At 33.9% G+C, this 13,181-nt stretch overlaps 1 pseudogene; it reads right to left on the bottom strand.

The window, feature by feature from the left end:
- Window positions 1–363: 363 nt before the first annotated feature.
- On the bottom strand, window positions 364–480 carry LOC145288306 (5S ribosomal RNA; annotated as a pseudogene).
- Between the last annotated feature and the right edge of the window lie 12,701 nt (window positions 481–13,181).

Genomic DNA, 13,181 nt, shown 5'->3' on the forward strand with positions numbered 1-13,181 from the left:
GACTCGCAAAAAATCGACTCCTCCTTGTAGAAAATTGCCCAGTTGAGGATGAAGGAATCAATGTTTTGGGCCAATTTTTCGATATTTGTCGTCTGAGATGTCGAGCTTCAAAATGATACGAATCTCATGAAAATCCGTAGCCTCTGTCGAAAGTTTTAGGTAGACATACATATATACACAAAAAAAGGCTCCCTTCAGTCTTGACAGACTATGGATACCCATTGTAAGGGTGTCTGCGTGTGAAATTTTTGTGGCAAGATTTGCGCAATCCCCAACCACACCTTTCCTGTGTCGACATTGTTAAATACCAGTGGCAGGTGGAGGTTCAGAACGACTGGAAAAAATGCCGAGATAAGCGGAAAGCACGTACAGCGTCTAGAATTCCCAAATGGTCACCCATCTGATACTAGTAAGGCTCAACGTTGCTTAACTTCGGTGATCTGATGAGAACCAGTGTGTCAACGTGATTATGCCGTACATACATACATACATACATACATGATGATTGCAACGTCTTGTCAGACGAGTGCCACTCCCTCAGACATTTAAAATCCATGAGCCCAAATGTCTGAGGGAGTATCTATACAAATATGATGTTACAGAGTCTTAGCTTTATACGACAGCTAAGTCTCTCTCTCTCTCTCTCTCTCTCTCTCTCTCTCTCTCTCTCTCTCTCTCTCTCGGTTCAAAATATTGAGATCCAGCAACAAGCAAGAGCAAGATAGCCAGCAACAAATTAAACTACAGACCAGCTTAATGCGGGTACTGGTTTTCCGCTTTATGGTTTTTTAAATCAGAGATTTGCTTCTCCTAGAAAGGTTGCCTTCACCACGGCATACGGGAGCCCTCTCTACCCCAATACACATATACACACACACAAATATACACGGTGCTAGTTGGCCGTTGACCCAGAAAAAGAGTCCATTCGCCCTTTGGAAGGTCTTGTTTTTAATCCTTCAGGGAGACTAGCCGCCCTCCTCACCAAACAAGTCTGGTGGGGGAACCAGTTTAGTCGCCGGTGACCCGACCATGAGGCAGGTAGTACTGGGTTACATGGTACCAGTAGTATATGACATGACCTGACATAACTGGCATACATACATACATACATACATACATTTAAACAGACTGGTGAGATTTATATTATAGATGATATTAAATATTATTTCTTCTTCTTCTTCTTCTTCTTCTTCTATTTTTACTTCTATACCTTCACTTTCTTCAACCTTTCCTTCTTCTTCGTATTCTATTTCGTCGTTTTAATTTGTTTATTTTTCTTCTTCATCTTCTCTTTCTTCTTCTTCGCTGCATCATATTCTTTTTCTTCTATCTTCTGCGCTTTTTTCTTTCCATTTTAAAGCAATCTTTTACATGGTTTCCCATTATTTTCAAGATTTCTTTTTAGTTGGAACAATGGCGGATTAATTCTTTCAGTTTAATGTGTTCTCTTCTATTCTTTCTTCCATTTATTTTTCTTTTTTTCACATCTTTATTTTTACAACTTTATTTTCATCTTTGTTTTTACATCTTTATTTTTACATCTTTGTTTTTACAACTTTATTTTTACATCTTTATTTTTACATCTTTATTTTTACAACTTTATTTTTACATCTTTATTTTTACATCTTTATTTTTACAACTTTATTTTTACAACTTTATTTTTACATCTTTGTTTTTACATCTTTGTTTTTACATCTTTGTTTTTACATCTTTGTTTTAACAACTTTATTTTTGCAACTTTATTTTTACATCTTTATTTTTACATCTTTATTTTTACATCTTTATTTTTACATCTTTGTTTTTACAACTTTATTTTTACAACTTTATTTTTACATCTTTATTTTTACATCTTTATTTTTACATCTTTATTTTTACAACTTTATTTTTACAACTTTATTTTTACATCTTCATTTTTACATCTTTGTTTTTACATCTTTGTTTTTACATCTTTGTTTTAACAACTTTATTTTTACAACTTTATTTTTACAACTTTATTTTTACATCTTTATTTTTACATCTTTATTTTTACATCTTTATTTTTACAACTTTATTTTTTACATCTTTATTTTTACAACTTTATTTTTTACATCTTTATTTTTACAACTTTATTTTTACATCTTTATTTTTACAACTTTATTTTTACATCTTTGTTTTTACATCCTTGTTTTAACAACTTTATTTTTAAATCTTTGTTTTTACATCTTTATTTTTACATCTTTATTTTTACATCTTTGTTTTTACAACTTTATTCTTACATCTTTATGTTTACAACTTTATTTTTACAACTTTTTTTTTACATCTTTGTTTTTAAATACATACATTTAAAACTTTGTTTTTACAACTTTATTTTTACAACTTTATTTTTACATCTTTATTTTTACATCTTTATTTTTACATCTTTGTTTTTACATCTTTGTTTTAACAACTTTGTTTTTACATCTTTGTTTTTACAACTTTATTTTTACATCTTTGTTTTTACATCTTTATTTTTACATCTTTATTTTTACATCTTTAATTTTACATCTTTGTTTTTACATCTTTGTTTTTACATCTTTGTTTTAACAACTTTATTTTTACATCTTTGTTTTTACAACTTTATTTTTACATCTTTGTTTTTACATCTTTATTTTTACATCTTTATTTTTACATCTTTATTTTTACATCTTTATGTTTACAACTTTATTTTTACAACTTTATTTTACATCTTTATTTTTACATCTTTATTTTTACATCTTTATTTTTACAACTTTATTTTTACAACTTTATTTTAACATCTTTATTTTTACATCTTTATTTTTACATCTTTTTTACATCTTTATTTTACAACTTTGTTTCAGTTTTTCAATTATTAGTCGTTTCGCCTCAATTATTCTTTCGATGCCATTGTTGATGTTGCACTTACTGTTTTCATCACTCGTTCATTTTCCCATATTTTTTCATGATAACTTTTGATTTTCCTTTTCACAAACTGACATTTAATGGTTGTTTTTTTAATTTTATTCTCTGTATTTTATTATACTTTTTTATAAGTTATTAATTAATATTATATTTTGCTTAAATAGACATGCTAAAAGGTCATGGTAAATACGAATTATCTTTTGCGAATTATATGGTCTCGTGTCATCTTTTATAATGATAACGTTATACCTCACACTGCATAAAAGACAAAATATCATCTTATAAAATGCATCACCCACCATATTCCTCGAACTTCGCGCCAGAAGATTGTCAGTGTTTAATTAATCTTTATACTACTAGAAAGTTATGATTTTCCGTTCTTGTTCATGTGTTAATAGAAACATGTGATTGGTTAACAAAAAAGCTGTAGGCAGTTTGCACGTTAATATTTTTAACTGGATAGTATTTTATAAAGTTTAAGAAATAATACAACATAACATAAAAAAATAGATATTTAAACTAATTTACCTCGTTTAATATTCAGAAAAAAAGTAAACAAATAGCATTCGGTAAATGTTCATAGCAAATTAGTTTTTGCTTTAAAACGTAATTGCTAATGTTTTTTTGCCAATAAAAACAATATATAAATGCATTCATCGTAGTTACTAACACTCCCTCAAATACTAGGAAATTCTATAAATATTTCGCTTTTTTTATTAAAAATAGTTCCAGATAATGCATAAAACCACTTGATGCAAATAACTAAAAATACTATGTTTAAAAACTAGTCTCAGATAAGTGTTGAATGAATTACATTCTGAATTCAGAAAACAGGTACAATGTAGTATAATGGAGAAAGGAGTGGCTGGTTACTTTTAATGCATCTAAAAGCAAGCTTCTCTCTTTACATCATCAACATCCTGATCCACATCTGGCATCAATTGAAATGAATGGCTCTCGTCTTCAGGAGGCCTCAAGTTTTGACAAGCTTCTGGCTTGACCTTTACTACTGATCTTAAATGGAACACGTACATCAAATCTGTTGCCAAGGCCGCTGGAAAAATGGTGGGATCTTTCTATCGATCCGGTAAATATCTCACTGCTGATGCAATTCTCTATCTATATAAGAGCCAGGTACGTCCAAGGATGGAATACTGTTGCCACATTTGGGCAGGAGCTGCTAGAAAGGACTTGTCCTGCCTTGATAGAGTTCAAAATAGACTTCGTAGCCTCGTAGGAGATGTCCTTTTCTCCTCCCTGCAACCTCTATCTCACAGAAGAGATGATGAGAGTTTGTTTCTGATGTATCCTTATTTTCATGGAAAGTGTTCGACTGAGCTTCAGTCTATGGTCCCCCCTCGCCTAACTTTCACAAGAAACACTCGTCTAGCTGTAAACACTATCAATAATTCCCCCCACTCTTTATCTGTGCCTAAACCTAAACGTAGATTCCATGAACAAAGCTTCTTTCTCAGAACTGCACGCCTGTGGAATTGTCTTCCGTTTTCCTGCTTTCCGGCTGACTACAATATGGTTGTGTTCAAGTCTAACGTAAATAAGTTCTTGATGAGCCGTTCCATATAAGTTATCAAATTTACCAAATTTTCATTACTAATGATTACTATATTGTCCAATTTCTACTGTACACTCTTTAACCCTTATCCTTGAGTGGCCTCTTGGCCTTGATAATGTGGTGATGCCTATGTAAAAAAAACAGCAATTCTTCCTCCTTTTTCTTATCAGAAAAATCGCTCATGGAACGTTGCGGGGCTAAGTACATGTTTTCTAATGCGATCTCTTTAACTACAGTTAAATGTTTGGTTTTAGTTTTCATAGTGATTTCTCTCATTTTATATTTTTCATTTACTAGAACATAAAAAGGAGTAAGCAATCCACATTAAATGCATTTGGGATTCCAGATTATCTAAAACTAAATATGGGAAGCGAGAGTTACGAGGCTGCGGTAAATAATAATACCAAGGTACATCACGTCCTACTTTCTATTACTACTAGTTATGAGGCCAATCCAATCCAATGCGACCGCAGCCGAGATTGAACTCACTACACGAGTTTGTAGTGTAATTCAAATCTTGCCAGTAGTTGATCACTTATGCTTCGCCAGGGCCATTAAAGGTATTTTTTATCGTGACGCCATCACTAGACGGGGGTGCCTACCACGGCTTAAGAAAGTTCTGTCTACCCTCGAGAGAAGGATAGACTGCGCCAGTTTCTCGACTTGGTATTTTACCTCGCGGTACATACAGCGCCTACTCTTCCCAAACGGTCACCCATCTGGTACAAACCAGGCTCAACGTTGCCTAACTTCGGTGATCTGGCGAGCACCGGTGTTTCAACGTGATTGTGCCGTATATACAACAATTTTAAATACCTGTACTAAAAAGTCTTGAAATTATTTAAGGCACCTCGTAGAAGTTTCACATGAAAGCAATGAAAATATGTCAGTGTTTACTAGAGGGACAAAAACGAAGTGTTTAAAAATATATATATATATATTTTACTAAACATTAGTTTATTCAGTTACAACTTGTCTTGGTAATTTGGGGGTAACGACGGCTAACTGGTTAACGACACAGTCTGAAAACCTGGTTGTGCCAAGTTCGAATCCAGTTTGTTCCACAGAAACACTTTCGTCAAACAAACACTTAACCATTGTGTTTGACAGCATGAATAGGAAGTGAATAAAAAAAGAAACGTAGAAGTTTCACAAAGCTGTTCGTATAATATATTTCGAGGTGAGACCTCTTTATTAAATAGTAAGTATTTTAAAGCTCTTGAAATTCGTCTTATGTGCTGATGATATTGGTATTGGTAATATATTACAAATATATTAATGAAATAAATAATGGTGGCCTTATTTGACTTCTGTTTAAATAATTTCTTAATACGTTCCTTTATTAAACTCATAACAACGTCGAGTCTATGAGGCAATGTAAGCTAAATACGCTTTTCTTTGGTTTCATTTAACTTCTGTCGAAGATCTCAAAATTCAGGGGGCATCTTTCAAGGGGCTCACGCTTGATCTCTATGTAAGATACATATATATTCGAATATTCCATTAAACCTCCTTTGCGTTTCAAATGTTGAGTTCCTGTTTACTTTGCCTCCCCAGTGGACAGACTTAGATACCAAGGTCGCTTTTTTAACGTGGAGAAATAAGCTAAGAATATTAATTTGCTTCTCTGCGATCGATCAGTTCAATAATATATCTTTATTGCGCCCTCTTTCCCTTTCCCTTCTTCCTATTTCGCCTTCTCTTTCTATTCCCCAATGCAAAACTCATTCATGTTCTGCAAAGCAGAAAACAAAAACGATAAAATCCACTATAAAACAATCAAACCAAACACTACAAACTAACGATTGAAGATACAAAGAGCCTGAAGAACAAAAACCTTCTACAAAATAACTGAATGCAAAATGAATACTATTTCCAAAATAACTGGATTCGACATTAAATAACTCGAAAAGGTTGATATACCGTAAAACAAAACAACCAAACCAAACTCTACAAATAAATATCTTTATATAAATATTTATAAATTTATATATAAAGAACTTGAAGCATAAAAACTGTTTCCAAAATAACTGGATTCGCCATTAAATAAGCGGAAAAGGGTTGATATGCCGCAAAACAAAACAACTAAACCAAACCAGACAAGAACAAGAATATGTCTAGTCTGGTGGAGTATCCAGCTCAGTGTTGTTATTATAGGCAACATTATTGAAGAAGATGCTAAATATGAATATTGACATGACTAAGTAGGAACACCGCGGGTCTAAATTACTAGTGATTAAGAATAATAACTCACTGTATAATAGTTAAAGTTACGTCGATACAAGAAATACACATATATGAAATCATCTTATAATTTTATTCTTATAAATGTTAGGAGGTTAATCTAGTTTTATTGAAGCATTGTTTAGTGTGTGCATATAAATGCAATACAGATGTGTAACGGATAAACACACACAAACTGAAGCAAATGGAGACATATAACAGTGACATTAGATATGCAAATTTACTTATTAATAATACAATATATATTATATATATATATATATATATATATATATATATATATATATATATATAGTCATCCACATACAGTACTGTTTCGCTGTTTCACAGCTCATCAGTGCAGCTTGACAGGCAACTACCTCAAGCTAGGATTGAACCCCGACCGCCTGTACGACGAGGTGCCTTCCAGACGTTTTTCATATGGACAATTTTATTGATAGTACACTCATGAAACTCTAGTCGCTTTCGAAGTCTGAAAACTCGTTGTGCGAAGTTCGAATCCAGTTTGTTCCACAGAAACACTTTCGTCAAACAAACACTTAACCATTGTGTTTGACAGCATGAATAGGAAGCGAATAAAAAAAGAAACTCAGAGTTTTCCTATATTTCAGTTTCCTACTATATTAGGCGTCGAAACTTTGTCCTGGGTATGACGTAAAACTACATCCAGCAACGAGGCCCTAGTGCGGGAGCTCCAGGGTTTTGGGGAGAATGTCACTACCCCTTAGTCGTTGCAGTGCTGGATCACCCTTGGGCAATGTGTAGTACCCACTAGCCCCCCCTATTTAGGGTCACAAAAATCCAAGCCTGGTCAACGATGCTCTTGGCGGATGAGGAAGGAATCCCAACGGCTTGCACAGCGGATGAACCGGCACCGCAGTGCCGACGCGGTCAACAAGGGTGATGTACACCTCAACTCGGGTCTGCCTCAGCCATCGGATGCGGTTGATGTCATGTGTGCAGACTGACCTGGCCCGTCCTTTCCTCTGTACTTTTGCTTTCAGCGGTATTGGGCAAGCTGCTTATTCCTACTTTGCCTAGGCTGGGAGAGAGATGAAAGTCATGTAGCGATGGAATGAGGGCGCACCGGCAGGTTTGATGGACTGAAAGACGCAGGGTGATCTCTGCACTCATGCGATTGGAGTATGATGGTCGTGCTCTTGCTGAAGTCGTCATCGTCGAAATCGACGGACTGCCAGAGAGAGGAAGCAAAAAGAGCGCGACTACGTGCGCTACTACCCGGATTTCCTGCCATCAGGTGTCACATCTGCGGCCGGGGTTTCAGAGTTCCGATCGGACTCACATCGCACTTTCAACACAAACACTAGCCGAACTCCGCGTCATCGTCGAAATCGACGGACTGCCCAAAACTGGGAAAGGGGGCAATAAATAGAAACTAATAGCTGAAAAGGAACATACATTCCTTTATTAAACCCATAACAACGTCGAGTCTATCTGCTAGTTTTGAACTCTTTCGGTCGGCTTATAATAATATAGGTAAAGCTGTTCGTATAATATATTTCGAGGTGATAACTCCTTATTAAATATAAGTAATTTAAAGCTCCTGAAACTTGTTTTAAACGTTGGTGATATTGATATTGGTAATATATTACAAACATATTAATTAAATTAATAAGGTGACCTTATTTGACATCCATTAAAATGATTTCTTAATAGATGGCAAATGGTAAAAGATCAAAACGAATGAAAAGGAAGAAGAACTATGGATTTTAATGATGATGCTATCAAACCAATATATCATCATGACATTCGCTATTAGCTTTATCGCCATCGTTTTTATTTTAACGAACGTACAATAAAACTGACGTTGAACAGAAAACATGTCTCGACCAAATTACTCAGTCATTTAATAATTGCATTATGTCTACCAAGTTCACTAACTGTTATCTATAAATATAAAAGCGAAAATTTATGTGTGTATGTATGTGTGTTCGCTTTTTCTGTGTGTCTACAAAAGGCTTCTTTCAGAGAAGTGGTCGCTCGCTTAACAACTTTTTAAAACTTTTTATATCACATACAAATCGTAATATCTCACAGTAAAAAACGAAGCTCGCCTGTCTATTTAATTTGCTCGATTTCGGGAAGATAAATATTCAATATTTGTTGCTCGCCGCATGTGGGTTAGTCTTTTTCCTATAACATCTTCGAGAAAAAAAAAAAAGCGTTCAACAGTAAATGAATACTCTCCCGAAGTCAAAACTTGACCTCATTTAAAACGGGCACCTGCTAAATCCAAGTAATTAAATAAATTCAAACGTGTTTCCGTAAGCATCTCGCGGTGGGGCAATGGTTAACATCGCACTTTTTTTTCACACTTTAATTTACAACTTTGCCTCAAGGGTTCGGGTTCGATCCTCATACTTACTTTTTTTTAACCCCTCCCCCAAACACCCGGGCAACGCCGGCTACCACTCGCTAGTCTTTCAGGTTTTTCACAATTGACGTCTATTTTTTTTTACAATTACCCATCATGAATAAAACGCATTATTAATATAGAGTGATTGTTTGATCTAGTGTATAATAGATCACCTAGCATTTATTTCCTTTCGCGGGTCCTTTTTTCTTAGGGGATTCCTTCAGACTTGGCATCGTTAAGAGGCTTTCTCTACTGGCTTATTCTAATGTATTGATCATCACCGGTTAGAAACATTGCCTTTCTTCTCACTAAGGATCGGGTTAAATAGTGCTAGTATTATTTTTTTTAGTATTATTTCTTTTATCTAACTAGCTTTGTCTACTTACTCTTCATTTTTATCTTATATTTTTCCACGCATATAATTCGCTGATATCCTAACATAATTTATATTTTTCCTTTCTAGCTTTATTTTCATGCTAAAATATTTTCTATTCTGTAAGTTTATTGAGTCTACGACTCTATTTAAGTTTTTAGCAAATTTCTCGTTTGATTTTGTCTCTACGTGTTTTTGAAACAATGTTTTAATTCCTTTCCAGTTATTGATAGTGAATAAACCTGTGCTTATAATATAGCATACCTAGGAGTTTTGATGGACTACAAGAGTTTATGCTAGCTGTCCGAGGTCTGTGGTCCTGGATATGACCTTAAACTATATCCGATGGTGAGGCCCCAGATTGCGAGCTTTAGGGAGTGTGGAGCCGGCCTTTAATTGCCATTGCTCCCAGGTCCACTCTGACCCGGAGTGGTAGTACCTGTTAGGGTCCCAATTATGGGTTAAATAGAAACCGACTTAAAAAATATATATTCTATAAATTTCTTTTTTGCAAAATCACTGGATTCGGCATTAAATAACCTGAAATGGCTTGTATGCCGTAAAACAAAAACAACCAACCAACCAAAGTCTGCACGGAATACATGAATTTCGAAAGAGTATTGTGATCCTCTTCAAAAATGTCATCCATTCCATAGAATAATGTGTGAAATATACAATTCTTTTCTGCAATACAACCAAATTTAATGGCGTATTATTGCCACTTCTGTGGAGGAGCAGCTCAAAACATTTTTTCCTACCTTTACAGGGTAGAACAATTAGTTTCGAAACCATAGTAATTGATGTCTTGTCCTCCTCCTTACGACCGTTGCGAGTAAATCTTTGCTCTATAGTTATTTCATATTATTTAGTTATTTCATGGCAAGAACCCAACTGAGCTCCAATTTATCTCCGTGCAAAATGTATTCATAACAAACACTCGTCCAACTACAACCATTGTCAACAATTTCCCATACTTTCTAGCCGTGCCTTAAACTAAACGCAAATTCAACGAATAAAGTTTATTTTCTTAGAACTGCCTGCTTGTGAAACTTTAAACTACGCGGTTGTTTTCCAACTGACTACAACATAGTCGTTTTCTAGTCTAATGTAAACAAATTTTTGCTGAGGCTTTCTCTTGAATAATGAAATTCTATTGAATTTCCACAATTCCTGATCATCATGCTGCTTTCTCACAGACCACTTTTTTCTCATTATCTATTATCCTCGTAGCCTTAAGGCTTCTGTTTATGCCTGACTTGTTCTCTGAACACTGTTTGCTGTATTGTTGCCCAATTGTTTACTGTCGCGAGTCCATAAACATTATATAAATATTATATAAACATTATACATACATTATATATACATTATATAAACATTATATAAACATTATCTTCTATTAAAACCCAAGTTGTGAAAATCATTTTTAATCGGCTGCTGACTGAAAACCATATTACCGCTTGTTTTGTTCGAACATATTTATTTAAGAGAACAAAAGGAGACAACTGGAATGCGTGTGTACAAGATATATATATATACAGTGATGATCATATTTATTGGCACGGTAAAATAAAAGTTAAATTTTGTCTAATAAATTCTAAAAAAGGGATTAAATTAAAGAAAATAACAAAGTATATTATGTATTTTTAACTGGCCTTTCCGATGCAGCAATCGGATTTTAGAAAAACTAAATAACAAAGGAACAACAAACATAATTGCAAAAAACCCTTGTTCAAAATTATTGGCACGGCTTTGTTTAATAATCAATTGTATAGCCTTTGGCCTTGATTACCTTCCTCAGTCGCTTTTCATAGTTTACAACCAAGTTGTTGCACTCTTCAGTAGTAATTTTAGCCCACTCTTCCTGACAATAATCCTCCAATTGAATAAGATTCTTAGGCTTCCTTTGCATTACCCTCAATTTTAATGTTCTCCATAAATTTTCAATTGGATTAAGGTCTGGGCTTTGTGATGGCCACTCCAAAACATTAATATGATTGTCCTCAAGCCATTTCTTAGTCAGTTTAGCCGAATGCTTTGGGTCATTATCTTGCATGAACCACCAACGACGACCAAGTGAGAGCTCTTTAGCAGAGTCTTTCAGGTTTTCATCCAATATTTTAACATAATCTTCCTTTTTTATGCTACCTGTGACCTTAACAAGTCGCCCTGGTCCAGAGGCAGCAAAGTGTGTGTGTGCGTGTGTTATTTGTTTTTGTTTTTGCGATACGTCTTGAATGAATTCAACTATTTACGAAAGTGCAATTTTACCTAAATGAGAGTTGGGAATAATTTTCCCTTTCACCAATTTGCTACTCCCATATCGGGACCGGAATATATGTTGTTTTTAAAATATAATCATCCACTGACACGTGTTTCTTCGTCTACGACTCATCAGAGTGGCTGAATATATATATATATATATATATATATATATATATATATATCTTTATTTTTATAAAGTAATAGGGTTCGTGTGTTTATGTCTGTGTGTACAGCTCTCCACCATCAACAAAATATAAAGGAGGTAAGAGGGTAGATCTCTCCTGGTAGAGAAACATTAGAACCCATTTTAGGATGTTTCTGTTTAGGAGACATAAGAAACTTTGCCTAATTTCTTTATATACTATTCTACAAACCACCCCCATATCGAATGACTTATGCTCATTTGCATATCACATTATATTAAATCTCTTTAACTAATTACCTCGACCTTATTACATATTGGAAATATTCTAATCATTTCAACTGTACTATTTACAAAATCTATTTAACATTTAATCTATCTTCTATCTATCTATATCTATCTTCTATATATCTATAAAAACAGATGTGTGTGTGCCACAGACGATTTTTGATTGGTTAATCCAATAATCACATCTCCTAAAAAACAATCGTTTCTACGCTCTTACCTTTACCATAAAATATTATGGCTTTATTTATTGTCCACCTTGGAAGGGTTTAATTTTTTAATAACTTGTTATTTACAAATTAAAAAAATACGAAACTATTATACGAAACTAAACTACACGAAATACGCGCACACACGCACACACACACGTTCACTACCGTCACGTTATTATGGCAACCAAACCCGCTGACTTCTTTTTCTCATTTCACTCGTGGTCTTAAATTCATTTCGGGTTTGTATTACTGTACACATAGATTCGAATAAGTTGCCAAAAAACAAATATATAACAAATAAATGTTATCAAAGGCAAATTTTTCGTGTTTTTATTCAATTTAACATGTTTATTCAGCTCGAAAAGCATACAGTGTTTACCGATGTATTGGAAAATTCAAGATGGCGGCCGATTCTCTCTTTAACACGGTAAGTTTGGAAAAAGGTGTAATAAATAAAAAACCGGTTAAAATACTGTTAAAAACTCGTTCAATATATGTTACCGTGACATAGGTTGACATATATTCGGCGGGTTTTTAATAGTATTTTGTATAGTTTTTTTATTTATAACACCTTTTCCCAAACTTACGGTGTTAAAGAATGTGTGAGACGCCATCTTGAATTTTCCAACACATCGGTAAACACTGTATTCTTTTCGAGCTGAATAAACATGTTAAATTGAATAAAAACACGAAAAATATATCCAATTTTTATCGGTTTTTTACCTTCTCTGCAGAAGTACAAAAAAAAAAAAACAAACAAAAAAAAACGGAAGGTACTTTTACAGAATGTTAAACTAACCCTAACCGATGTTTTA

The sequence above is a fragment of the Euprymna scolopes genome, chromosome 11, assembly GCF_053919585.1.
Source record: "Euprymna scolopes isolate OS-2025 chromosome 11, ASM5391958v1, whole genome shotgun sequence".
Taxonomy (NCBI): Eukaryota; Metazoa; Mollusca; class Cephalopoda; order Sepiida; family Sepiolidae; genus Euprymna; species Euprymna scolopes.